Genomic DNA, 12,800 nt, shown 5'->3' on the forward strand with positions numbered 1-12,800 from the left:
GCCTTTAAAACGTTATATGCGAAATTAAAAACCAAAGAACTTTACATACATTGATTAGACTGAAAAGTCATATACAAATTTGCAATTATCATTGTAAGTAAACAGTGAATAGTTCCCGAGTTCTGTGATATTCGTTGCATTTCACTGAAACTCCCACAGCTGACAACAATAACCCTAGAGCGCCCAGCCGCCCACTTTAACCCCACACAGCCCCCATATTTTGGCCCCGCCAACTGCTTAACTTAACTTAAGTTAACTAATTGAGTTTGCGTGTCTATGGCAAATGTGTTTTTATTGTTGCTGCCCCGTTATTGTTGTCTAATTTCTTGTTGTAAATTTATTTATTTTTTCTGCTATTATTGATTTCTGAAAAAAATTTGTTTGCACAAAACAAAAGCAAAAATGCAAAGTGCAACAAGCAAGTAATAAGTGAACAGTTTATTGCTTGAATAACTTTTTTTTGAAGCGTTTTTTTTTTTCTGTTTCCTACTACCAGTGAACCGAAAAAGATAAAGCCAGACAAGATCGGCCAGACGGAAGAGACACTTCAGAAGGGGGGTTTCGCTGTAAAAGGGGGCGTGGAAAATCGGGAGGCGGGGGCCAGACGATGCTGAGAATTTCGCTGGCCAAATGCCAGACTCCGAACAAATAAGGCGGCAAAATAACATTAGAGGCCAAAAAGGGGAAAAGAAAATCATCTGCCAGACCAGACATGGAAATATCAACTGCTGTATATATTTTTGAATATTTCTATATATAAAAATACTCTCTATATGGTTTGGCAAGTTAATTAGGTTGCGTCGACAGCCGGGCAAATTTTTTAATTGGAGTTTCTTCTTCGATTGATCGTGAAAAGCGAGAGACGCGCACAGTGAAAGACAGACATGGAAAAATTCCCGGAAAATCTAGACATTTGCCGTCGGTGAATGGCGTTTTTTCCCGCTCCACAAATATGTTTGTACGAGATATGGCGATGCAAACTGCAATCAATAAAACTTAAATAAGCAAAACCAAAAGCTATCCTATCGACTTTTTCCCGAGAACCACAACAAAGACAAAAAGATGAGAAGCCGCAGAACTCGTTAGGATTACTTAAAGTCAGTGGTGTACACAGGATTTTATGAATGGGGCTTTGCGGATTTCAAACAGAACCGGTTTTAATTTAATTAAATGCATTTGCTTGTTATATTTAAATATTAGATATGTAGTGATAGAGCAGAGTGTTGGCGGCCCAAACGAAAACCCAAAACCCCATCTAAAGGCGCCCCTTTTTTTGGTTTATTTTTTCCTCTTGCCTAACGATCATTTAATGGCTTTCAAAAGCTTCAAGATCCCTCAACCAATGATCGATTGTGATCAATGAATCAATATTTGAAAGGTTTCGTCATGCCTTCGCATGCTGATCAACCAAACAAAATTAGAACTCGATCCATAAATACCATTTCTCTGCGGCAGAAAAAAGGTTATTCAACATAATTAAATTTGCCAACCAAAAATAGAAGTTTATTAAATAAATTAAACAAACCGCAGACAGACGTCTACAGCTGTCCAAATGAGTTGGTAAAAAACTTTTTATAGTATTTCACTTATTTATTTATTTACATTTCAAGAACAGAGCGCGCGTGAAAAAATTGACACAAATCGAATTCGAAAAAGAAACAATAAAAATGTGCTTGATTAACACAAAGTTTTGTCATTAAATATATAGAACGGTGGCACCGAAAAAACGATCACAAAAAAATTGAAAAAAAAACAAGTGCAAGAACAAAAAGCAGAAGCCAAAGAAGAATCAAAAGTTAAAAAGAGCAAAATTAATTTCCGTAATGCAATCTATAAACTTGACCCATTAACATCGAACAGATTTTTTTTAGCTTCTACAATTACCGAAATCCGAAAAACCAAAAACCAAAAACTAGACGAAAGATGAGGTTTCTGTCATTGATTTGTGCTGATTCAAACTAGAAAAAAAGATGGAAATGGAAAGACAACAAAACCGAACTAATTGCCAAATGCATTTGCTGACTTAACAAATATTAAAAAAAAAGCAAAGTTGAATTGAAAAGATGAGAGCAAATCGAGTTTGGGTTCCGTTTTAATCGAATTGAAACCGGTTTATAGGGTAGTCACCACCACCATAGCACCATCACAGATGCAGATACGGATATAAAATACGAAATGCGGAATACCGGGGACGAGCATTGATAGTTTATAAAGTTTAATTTTCAAAGATGGCGTCCCGGCATTTGCATATGCCGAAAATGAGCAGCCAAGGGTTGTCCCTTAAGCCCTTGGAAGCACACGGATACCTTGCACACATATACCATACCATAGATACCATATTACCAGATACAGTATACAGATAGAGATCAGATCGGTGGACTGAGCGGCGGCGTGTGTCGTATAATTTTTAGCGTTTTAAGTGCAATTTACTCGCTCTCTGGCAGAGAAGCCAGCTAATGAGTCACAGAAACCGAAACGGGGGGAAAAAAGGGGTTATACCAAGAATCACAGACCGAATTCAACCACCCACACAGCACACAGATGCATACATATGTAGATATACCCACACACACACACGAATGGTATACGAAAATATTTCAGTCAGTTCAATCGTTCGATCGCTGGAAAGATATGTTAATATAATTAAATTAATTTGTCAGCACGGAAATTAAAACAGAAGCGGCATCGGCAGCAGCAGCAAAAACAGAAACAGAAACCGAAATGTCCATCACATCCACATCGGTACATACATAGTATCTATAACAAAATGCGACGAACGAATCGAAACGATACTATACTATACTATACGAACCGAACGAAACGAAACGAGACGAATCGAAATGAAAATCGAACAATTAAAAGCTTGTGGTGGGTGGGTGGAGATGCCGATCTGAACCCGAGAACCCGAGAACTCGAACTCGATCTGAACTACCACGCAACTAATAATGTGAAATAAAAATCATTTGGAAATTATTATTAAAAATTGAGTTCATGAACTATGTGTGTCCGTCCCGTCCGTCTATGCTAACATATGTGTATCTGTATCTGTGTGTGCTCGATCAATTTTTATTATGATTATTTGCTGTTTCCCTCTCTTTCCGGTTTATGGCATTAATTATGAATAGCCATTGAAGCTAATTGAAGCCGGTCGAGTGGAGTGTCCTCAAGTAACTTGGGAACTAACTAACCATCAAACGCACTTCAAATTTCCCATGTGATATGTTTAGGCCGTAATTAGCTGATTTTCTATCGAATGAAGCATCCAGCTATGCAATGACCTCAAGTAACTCAGCTTGCAGTCATCTTAATCAATTGAAATTTTACACAGCACTAAAGTGGGCTTTTCAAAGCATGTGGGTTGTGTGTTTGGGCATTTTTTAAAACCAATACACCAATATACTGAATCGCAAGGAGCTCAGCTTGTGGTTATCAAACAAATAAATACCTCTTAAACAACCCTGATACTTTACATACTCGTAGTAAGCACTAAAATAAGTACACATTAGTCGTCTGTCAGCTAACCTCATGTAACTCAGCTTGCTGCCATCAAATCAAACTGAAACTTCACACTCTCATATAAGTGGGAAAATGGGGGGATTGGGGAATGGATCTCCAGCTAAATCGCCACACGGCAAACAGCGACACTAATTGAGCATAAATATCATAAATGCTAAATGCGCTTTGCGTGGTGTGCATCAATTGTCATTGCATCATTAATTCCGCATCTAGACGAACGAACCGAACCGTCTTACAAAAGCTGGCGATGCCAAAAATGAAGAAGCGGCAGTGGCATCAGCGGAAAAGAAAAGATTCGACGGCTTTTGTGTACAACTTAATAACAACTAATTGTCTTTTTATATGCATATATATATGTACATACATATACACATCGGAGGGACATAGGAAAAAAAAGCCAAACCAAAAACGATTGTGGAGCGGAAAAAAGGGGAAAGGATGGCAAACCTGTCTTGAAAATCTTTGCCTTTGTGTTTTTTTTTTGTGTGCGCGCTGATGCCTCTTTCATCTTTCAGTTGTCAGTAATTTGTGCAGCTCAATATATCAGTCGATATCTTATGAGTTTTTAATTTCAGGTTTCTCATGTGTGTCTCGCCATCAATTTGATTTCCTACACGGCGAGTTTTTCTTTTTCTCGCTTGAAAAGGACAAATCGTTAAAGCGAATGAAAAAAAAAACCCACTGATGTTGAGGATATTGAATAAAATATCATTTTGTGCACGCCCCCTTTTCGAGAGGAAAACGAAGAGGAACTCGCCACAGAACCAAACGAACCAACTGATGATGATGAGTTTTGTGAGCTTCTCCTCTCGGGATTCCCTTGGTATTGGCAACATTTTGTGTGATCGATACGTTGAATGCAAAAAATAAGAGTCAGAGAAATATAAAAGGAAATATAGTATCTCGGCTGCCGAGTCCCACAGAGAATCCCCTCGAAAAGTTCGTTTCTTGAGTAATGACCAACGCCCGAGGAGTGCACATTAAAAAGGAATCATCATTATTGGCAGGGGGGATCAAGGATTTTATTGGCGGGCTCGCTCCATTAAGGCAAAAACAAAACACAAACAAAAAATGAGAAAAAGAACAGCTCTTGATCTTTTCGCATTTTTCGTCTTTTTTAGTGAACCGAATTTTTGCACACAATTTTACATCGCTGTCCTCGTGGCGTTTTTCAGATGTTTTTACAATTTTTTATTGATGCTTTAATTAAGTTGTTGGTTTTTGCGCGCCTAACACGCCCACGCCAGACGCCTTCCCTGCCAACGCCCCTGCAATATATGCATTTCGTCGTCTGCTTGGCTCTCTTTTTATTATTTTTGGCACGACATGAAAATTAGTTTAGAATTTAATTCGCTTTGACTTTTGAGTGCTTGTTACCATTTGCAATCCATTGCTCCCCCATCGCCGCAGATTTCTATGTGCACAAAGCAGTTTTATGTTTAATTTGCTGTTATTGAAATATTTGATGTGGCATAACTTTAGCTGTTTACCTTAGATTCCGCCCTTCTAGTATCTAGAATCAGGCGTGTATTTCTTTTTCATCGGAATCGACAGACGCTCGATTGAGCTTTATAGTTGCACAAATGGAACGGCAGCTTGGCGAAATGTTTATATAATTAATTATGTGAAATATTCCCCCCAAGATTCCGTATCGTTTTGTGGTTTTGCACTGCGGCATTAGGATGTGCATGTGTGTGAGAGTTTGCTGATTATTTTTATAGGGAATAAGTCTTGAAATTTCCTCCTGAGGGAGCTCAACGGAATTTCGGGTGCTCATTGTTTGCGATAAGGTTCAGAGTTAGTTTCTAATTAACATTTACTTGGAACTGAATGATTTCGCTTTAAATATTATTTAGTGTGTCTCGAATGATCACAAGAAAAGCTTGACTGTACGCCAATCGTTGTCATAAGGTTTCCATTCGTTTTCCCGGACATAATCCCACGAGAAGAACTCGTTTGCAGCTCGGATCTTGTCATCGTTCGATTAATTTCATTCCCGTCGAGAAGTTGGACCTTGGGAGGGTTTCCCCGTGTCGCCTCATCTGCTGTTTGACCCTTTCACATGGGTGGTTGCTCTTTTCCGCCCGGAAGGGTTGGTATTGGGGTTGGATTGGCTTCGGTTTTTCGACCGGGCTTGGGCCAGTTTGTCAATTGTCGGGCCTGTTTCGCTATAATTTATCAGTTGGTATGCAAATGAGTTTGATTTATTCAATGAGCTGAGCACAATTCCAATTTTTTAATTCGAGAGAAGAGCAGCACCAAAAAAATCAAACGAAAATAATATATTCCTCTGTTTTTTTTTATGGACAGCTGGGATAAAATTCTCAATTTTTTTGATATTTTTTCGTTCGTTTTTGTTTTTTGCATTTTTTCTAGCTATGCTGCTGCAGCATGCCACAAAATGTTGCGCCTCATTGCAAGGCAACAGACGTAAAAAAAGCGAGAGGGAGATAGAGGGGAGAAGAAAAAAGAAAAATATATATCTGCGGCATATGCGGCATGAATATCGGGGTTGGTTAAGAAGGGGGGCGCATCCCGATCCCGATCCCGATTCCAATCCCGAGTAAAATAAAAACACATTTATGCATTTTATCTCAGAGCCTGCGAGTGAGTATGTGCCCCACTCAATCATAAAGCATTGGCAGGCGTAAATCAAATCAAGTAGCAACGGTTGCAGTTGCAGATGGATGTGGAGTTGAAGATGCTGCATGTTGCACGCACACCACCAGCACAAAGACAATGATTAAGTAGGCAAAATACTCTTACTTCCCTCTTCTCCGATTCTTCTGAGTCGTCTCTTCTCCGGTTCTCCGGATCTCCAGTCTTCAGTTTTTAGTTTTCGGGCTACCCTTTGCCGGTTTTCCTTTTTCTTTTTTTTATGTTTTTAATTATTGCCGTACGGTGGCTGACAAAAGTCTGCGACCAAACAGTGACAAACAATGCGCACATGTTGGCTTCCCTTTCCTATATTTAGATTTGTTTTTCCCGCTTAGCTTGCTACCATATAACTTGGTTTCCCTATTGATCACACGATTTTTTTACTGTTTGTGTGTGCATTGCCATATCGTTTTCATCTTTCGCCTGAAATGCAACTTGAACGATTGATAGAACTCAAGAACTTTGGTGGCATAACACGAACAACTCAAGAGTTCGATTTTCAGATCTCTGAATCTCGATACGCCTACATGCAAGTCGGAAAAATTCTCATCGGCCCAACGATTTGCTTTTCACACACTAATGCCCTCTGTAGTTGAGAAGCTTCTTCTACTCAAAACCCTGCATTCAATTCAAGACCCCTCATCATCCAGATAGATTTCTACTTCTGCTGACGCGGCTTTTTCAAGTTTCCTCTCATTGTGTGGATCATCATCCGTTGTTGTTGTGCCCAAATAATGCTTAAACATATGAATTACTATATAGATCAACTGCAAATGTACAGCGACAACGAGAAGACAGATCCACAGGACACTGTGAGAAAAGTTTATACTATAGCACTAGATTAACAATGTTTTCATTTGTAAGTAAATATATATATATAAGTAAATATATTCATATTCATATTTACTATATCATTTTTCCGCTCTGCGGTCTTGCAGATTAAACTATAATCTTAATCATTTTCAAAATATTTTGCTTATCCCAACTATTTGATATTTTTCATCAGTGTTTCAGCAGAGACAGCTACTCGAGATATTTGTTGTTGCTCGTGTTTTACTAAATACTTTGTCTGTTTAGATATACAGACACACACAACTGGCAGCCAGCGATCAATGTGATCAATCGCGCTTCAATTTTTCTTCTTTTCAAAGAAGAAAGAGATTTGGTTTGCTGGTGCTTTTTTTTTTTGTCAGCGGAAATCTTTTGTGCCACTCTATATATACTGTGATGTGGCCTCAAGTGGCCGCTTGTTGTTGTATTATTAGCTAGTTTGGTTTTTTATATTTCGGTTTCTTTTTTTGTTTGATGGAGATGGGGGTGTCGGTCTCCGTCTCCAACAAGTGGCAGTTGAACGGTTGCTAAGTAGCTCAGATAATGGCATAGCGTAATGCCCTCCACTCCCCACCAAGCATAAAAAAAGTAAAACATATAGACAAACACCCCCGCTCTCGAATAATTGAGTGTCAATTATACACACACATGAGCCATGGGCCTCTTGAGTTTTGGTGTTACTCGATGTCAGCTGTTGAAAATATTAGAAAAAATTATGGACGTAAATATTGTGCATTTCATTGATGGTTTTCTTTGCTTCTGTTTTTTTTCTGTTTTGGGAAAATATATGGGGGCGTGGAAAAACAGTTTTTAATGTGCGGGGGAAAATATCTTTATTTATTAATTTATGGATCTGCAGCAGGCCGAGAAGGAGAAGATAATGAGTGTGGAAATTCGGGGAAAAATTAAACAAGTCCACATATAGGGCATTCTTTCGGTGCAGCTTCTCCTTTTTGGCAAATTGATGATCTCAGTTGATTTTTGTGCATCTGCAGCAACTCAACTCTACGGTTCTCAAAATTCTCGAAAGAACAAGGAAACACAATTTCCATACATATAGACGTGCATAAAATCAAATTGCACTTGTTGGCAGCCATCGTCACTGGGGAAGAGGCTAATAAAAAATTTTCGCTGCTGCCATATCGAACGACATAAAAACTGATCGACAACGACAAATATAACTCGTTGCGGCGGTGGCTTCGTTTTGTTTCAGCTTTCTAGTACCCGTTAATACGATGGGTATATTGTATTCGTCAGTCATTTGATTAACACTGCAATATCGCGGGATCTTTACAAGCCAAGCGAATCATTCGTGCGAATCGGAGAGTTAACTTAGTTTATGTGTGAAATTACGCCCTTTGGGTATGCTACTTGCCTAGCAAGAAGTACGAGGTATATCTTAGTCGTTCAATTCGACTCTAATGTTGTTTTTTTTTCGGAAGGCATGAAAAAATAATGCCCAGAGAACCGATGGTTGCCTTTTCTGGGATCGAAATCAGAATCGGGACTGGGACTATGGGGCCTGGTCCCTGGTGTTGTTGTAAATTTTAATGATCTGTCATTTCGATTTATTTTATTTTCAACCGAAAACGCCGAAAGAGACAGAAACAGATACGGCGAATGGCCAACAGAGAGACAAAAGCGAACTGACTGACTGATAGGACGGCGATCGTAGAGCGCACGTCAGCTGCATATTAAATTAAAAGGTATTATATTGTACTAAATATATATATATGTATATGTACATATATGTTTATACATCTCTCGTGCGAAAGAGTGAGGTGGTGGAAGGAGGGGGCGGGCCAGGGGGATGTATAGCGCTCTTCCTCTTTGTTGTTCATGTGACATGACGAAGTGATCTGCTCCGGTCTCGACTCGACTTCGATAAAAATATCCACACATCGATAGAATTTGAATTTGAATTTGACTTTTCTGTGTTCAGTTCAGTTCAGTTGAGTTTCGGTTTCAGTTTTTTGTTTTTTCAGACCCTACCCCCCTACCACCCGACGTCTTCCCTTCCCCCAATTTGGCATAGTTTTCGTAGCCCATTGTTGGGGAACTAATTCTTGCCGCCGTATATTTGATTCGATGGGAACTAGAGCGCATTGTACGCTTTGTTCTGGTGCCTCTTCTAGTTCACATGTCGCTACGTTATAATTTTTCCTTTTTGTTTTTGTATTTTTTGGTATATTTTTCATTTAATTTATTTGTTTTTTGATTTCACAATATTTCGATCGGGCCAGGCAAATAAATTTTCAACCAGAATATACGAATAATACTTTTACTGGGCTTTCAGAAAAAAACTGAAAATTTATTGAAAATCCAAGAGGCAGACAAAGAAAGAGAAGGCACAACAAAGGAAAGCAAAGTTTGTCATAAAATTTTATAACTTTTCCCGCCGCGCTACATCTGCAGATATAGTATATCTATATGCTATAGTCTAGGATATCAGTTGTGACAATTTATGGTGATTGCCAATACTTTTGCGTGTGTGGGCGATGGACCATTGTTATGTTTCGGGGATTAGTTTGCCACTGTTAATTTGTTAAAATTTATTTCAAATTGCTCTGTTTCTTGTGGTGTTTTCTTTCCCCGGTTTTTATGGGGAAGGGGGCTTTATGGTGTGTGTCCATGATAGTTGCTCATTTGGCTGGCTCATTTGGTATCGGGGCATCATAAATATTTAAGAGGTCATAAAAGCGAGGGCGGGCCATGCCCCCTCCCTCATAATTGGCAAGCACTGATAAGCACACATACATGTTTGGTATATTCCCTTTAATTATGATATAATGTTTGGCCCAAAGTTTTCCCTCCGCATAATTGCCAAACATTTTTGGCATCCGTCGGGGGGTTCCGAGGGTTTTGTGGTAAATTTCTATTGAATTCTCTTGTGCTGGGTGTGTTTGTGTGCGTGCGTGTTGTATATTTTTTGTAGTTCGAGTAAACCGTTTATGAAGTCATAATTTCTGTCATATCATGCTCTTGGCCCAGATCGGTGGCTTATGATAAGCCCTGCTTCAATAAAACTAACGAAAACAACAAGGGTCAACTGATGAATCTTAAGTGGCCTGTGCCGAAGGGTCTCGAGTGTTTAATTTGATTTCGGCCGAATCAATGTCGGCGGCACTGTTTGCATAGGTTGACTTATTGGTACAAGTGTGGCCAAGGATTTGTCCCACCCCTGCTTTAAAGCCAGTGTGGCCAGCCTCCAGTGTCATTAACCCACACACACGAGCATAGGATTTTAGAGAGCATTAACTGCTTTGGCTGTGTTTCGGTGCCAGCCAAAAACTATGCCAAAAACTTTCAAGGACACATGCAATGCACGCAGCAGCAACAACAAAAAGCAATTGGGTGGTGGCTGGGCGGTGGGTGGCGGAATCATGCGTTTGCGGCATTTTCCGAGACGCGCACATGCAGCCATGCCACCCATCTCACTCCCGCTCGCAAACTCTCTGTCTGTCCGTCCCTCTCTGTCGCCACCGCAAAACGTGCGTAATTAAAAGTGAGGGAGTGTGCGTGAGTGTTTACAGTTATACTGTAGCATTCACAAAAGTCTTTAATGAAAAAATCCTAATTATTTAAGTCGAATTTTTGACAAAATTAAAGTTTTAAGTTTTTTAAATAATATGAGTGGCCGTATATACGATTTTTAATATGAAAGCGAACCGCTTCATTAAAGAATCCATTTCCATAAACTCTAATAAACATTTAATGAGCCTTGAAGATCACTAAAAGCTTTCCATATCTAAAATTATGAAGTAGGTTAAAACCAGCTGTGACTATCCCTTTCTCTTGGTTTAAACTGTTGCTCGCTTTAAAGTTGAGACATAGGCTCAACAGCTCTTGCACACACATAGCCTGGCATATTGAAGCTCAAGGACGTGGTCTAAGTTTAAGACAGCACAAAAAAAAAACAACACTCACAAACAAACAACAACACTAATACAAAGCCAAAAGTGCCTTGTCTTTCTCTGGCTTTGAAGCCCCATCCTCCATAAACACACACACACACATAGTACTCCACTCCCTATTTTCTACCCCCTTTTTTAGACCACGTCTTCGTCTTTTTGCTCGGCTCTTTTTGATACTAATTTTGCTACTTTGCCTGCCAGCTGTGGAAAGAGAGGGGGCCAGCGTGGAGTGAAAGAGAGCGGGCTAGCGTTTAATTTACTTGAGGGCGCCTTACACTAGGCAAGGTTTTCGTGCTTTTTTCGGAAGGAGGGATTCGTTGTAGTAGTAGGACTCGCCGGTTTTTCCTTTAAATTTAATTTCTTTTGCTAGTTTTTTGCCGGGCCAGCTGACGACGTCGTTGTCGGCTTGCTTAGAATTTTCGTTATTGTTTTGTTGTCTGAGGTTAGTTTTCACTGCCGACGTAGTCGTCGTCGTCGTCGTCATCATCATCACCATCATCATCATTATCATCATCATCGTTGCCTCTTGGCACATTTTCCGTCTTTTCCCGTCTGCCATGCTGGCACTGTATGAGTGTGCCAGCGAATGTTTGTGCCTTTTACTGTTGGCTTTAATTAGAACATTTCACTCTTTTTTGGGGTGGCAACAGTTGGGCGGCTTTAAGCCAAAAACTCCGTTCAAGGCCCCATTTAATCGCATTGAAATTGGGCAAACAACATAGAAGTATCAAGCATTTTACTCTGATAAAACAAAAGTATACGTTTTGTATAAAATTTTAACGACTATAAGATACATATCGAACTTGTCTAATTGACATGTCTTCTTCTTTTTCAGGTATGTGTACATCGAAGTTACTACAAAAAGAGCTTAGTGTTAAATAAAATATTGTAAGTATGTACAAGTATTTCGTGCAACGATGGCAGGAAGTGAATCAGTGATAAAAATAACTACTGATTAAATGTTGTTAATCCGAAGAATTTGATTTTTGAGCCACAGAAATTTTAATGAGAAATATCAAGAAACGGAAGCTGACTAATAGGTTAAATAATTTCTGTGCTTGCAATCGCAGTTGATTTTGATTTAGTTCATGGGCGTGAGCTACTTTGCTAAATAGTTTTCCCAAAAGTCGACACTATTTTTTACGACACCCCAATAATATCCCCAAGTTATTGTTTTTGTTGCACTTATCGCACATCTGTTGGACATAACACTTCATGGCTCCTTGGTTCCCATCTCCATCTCCATATCGCATATTCCCCTCCTTGATCCCGAGCGCATCTCATTGAATTCGTCGCACATCCCGCACACAGCCACTATACCATATATATGATATATGGGCAGATCGGAGGAGCACACCTTTTACAGCTAGAGGGAGACTCCGAAAATGAGGTCTGTAATTCCTTGTGGAAGCCAAAAATAGACAGCCAAGCGCAGCCTTTAATTGGGAGGAAGTCATTGAATCACATATTTCATTGTTGGAGAAACATAAGTCCGCATTTTGATTTATATGCACGCCCGCGCTTTTAATGCTCATCTTATATTTTTTTTCTTTTACTCTACTCTTGCAAGTTAATGTTCGATCGCCACGACTTCATCTGAATAGAGGTTCAGTTCTGTTCTTATGCAAATCCCAACTCGAACCAAACCGTACTGAACTGGAGAAATCAAATTAAAGGCGGGCGAAACGCATCATTGTCAGATGCACTCACGCTCCCTTATGGCATTCAATTTTAATTTGAATTTCCGTTGAGCATAAAAAGTCGGGTACTCGGGATCTCGAGTCTCTGGGAGCTGAACGATCCGTATAGGAAATAAGGAGAGGGTCTGCCGCCTAATAAATCTATAAAGTGGCAAACGCAAGTACACGCATTATTACTTTG

General features: G+C 39.5%; 1 protein-coding gene across 2 annotated transcripts in view; it reads left to right on the plus strand.

Annotated features, from left to right (window-relative positions):
- The window catches only part of LOC117146640 (homeobox protein cut), a 67,196-nt gene that overhangs the window by 1,465 nt on the left and 52,931 nt on the right, over window positions 1–12,800 (plus strand). The window lies entirely within an intron of this gene.

Source organism: Drosophila mauritiana, chromosome X, assembly GCF_004382145.1.
Source record: "Drosophila mauritiana strain mau12 chromosome X, ASM438214v1, whole genome shotgun sequence".
NCBI classification, from domain to species: Eukaryota; Metazoa; Arthropoda; class Insecta; order Diptera; family Drosophilidae; genus Drosophila; species Drosophila mauritiana.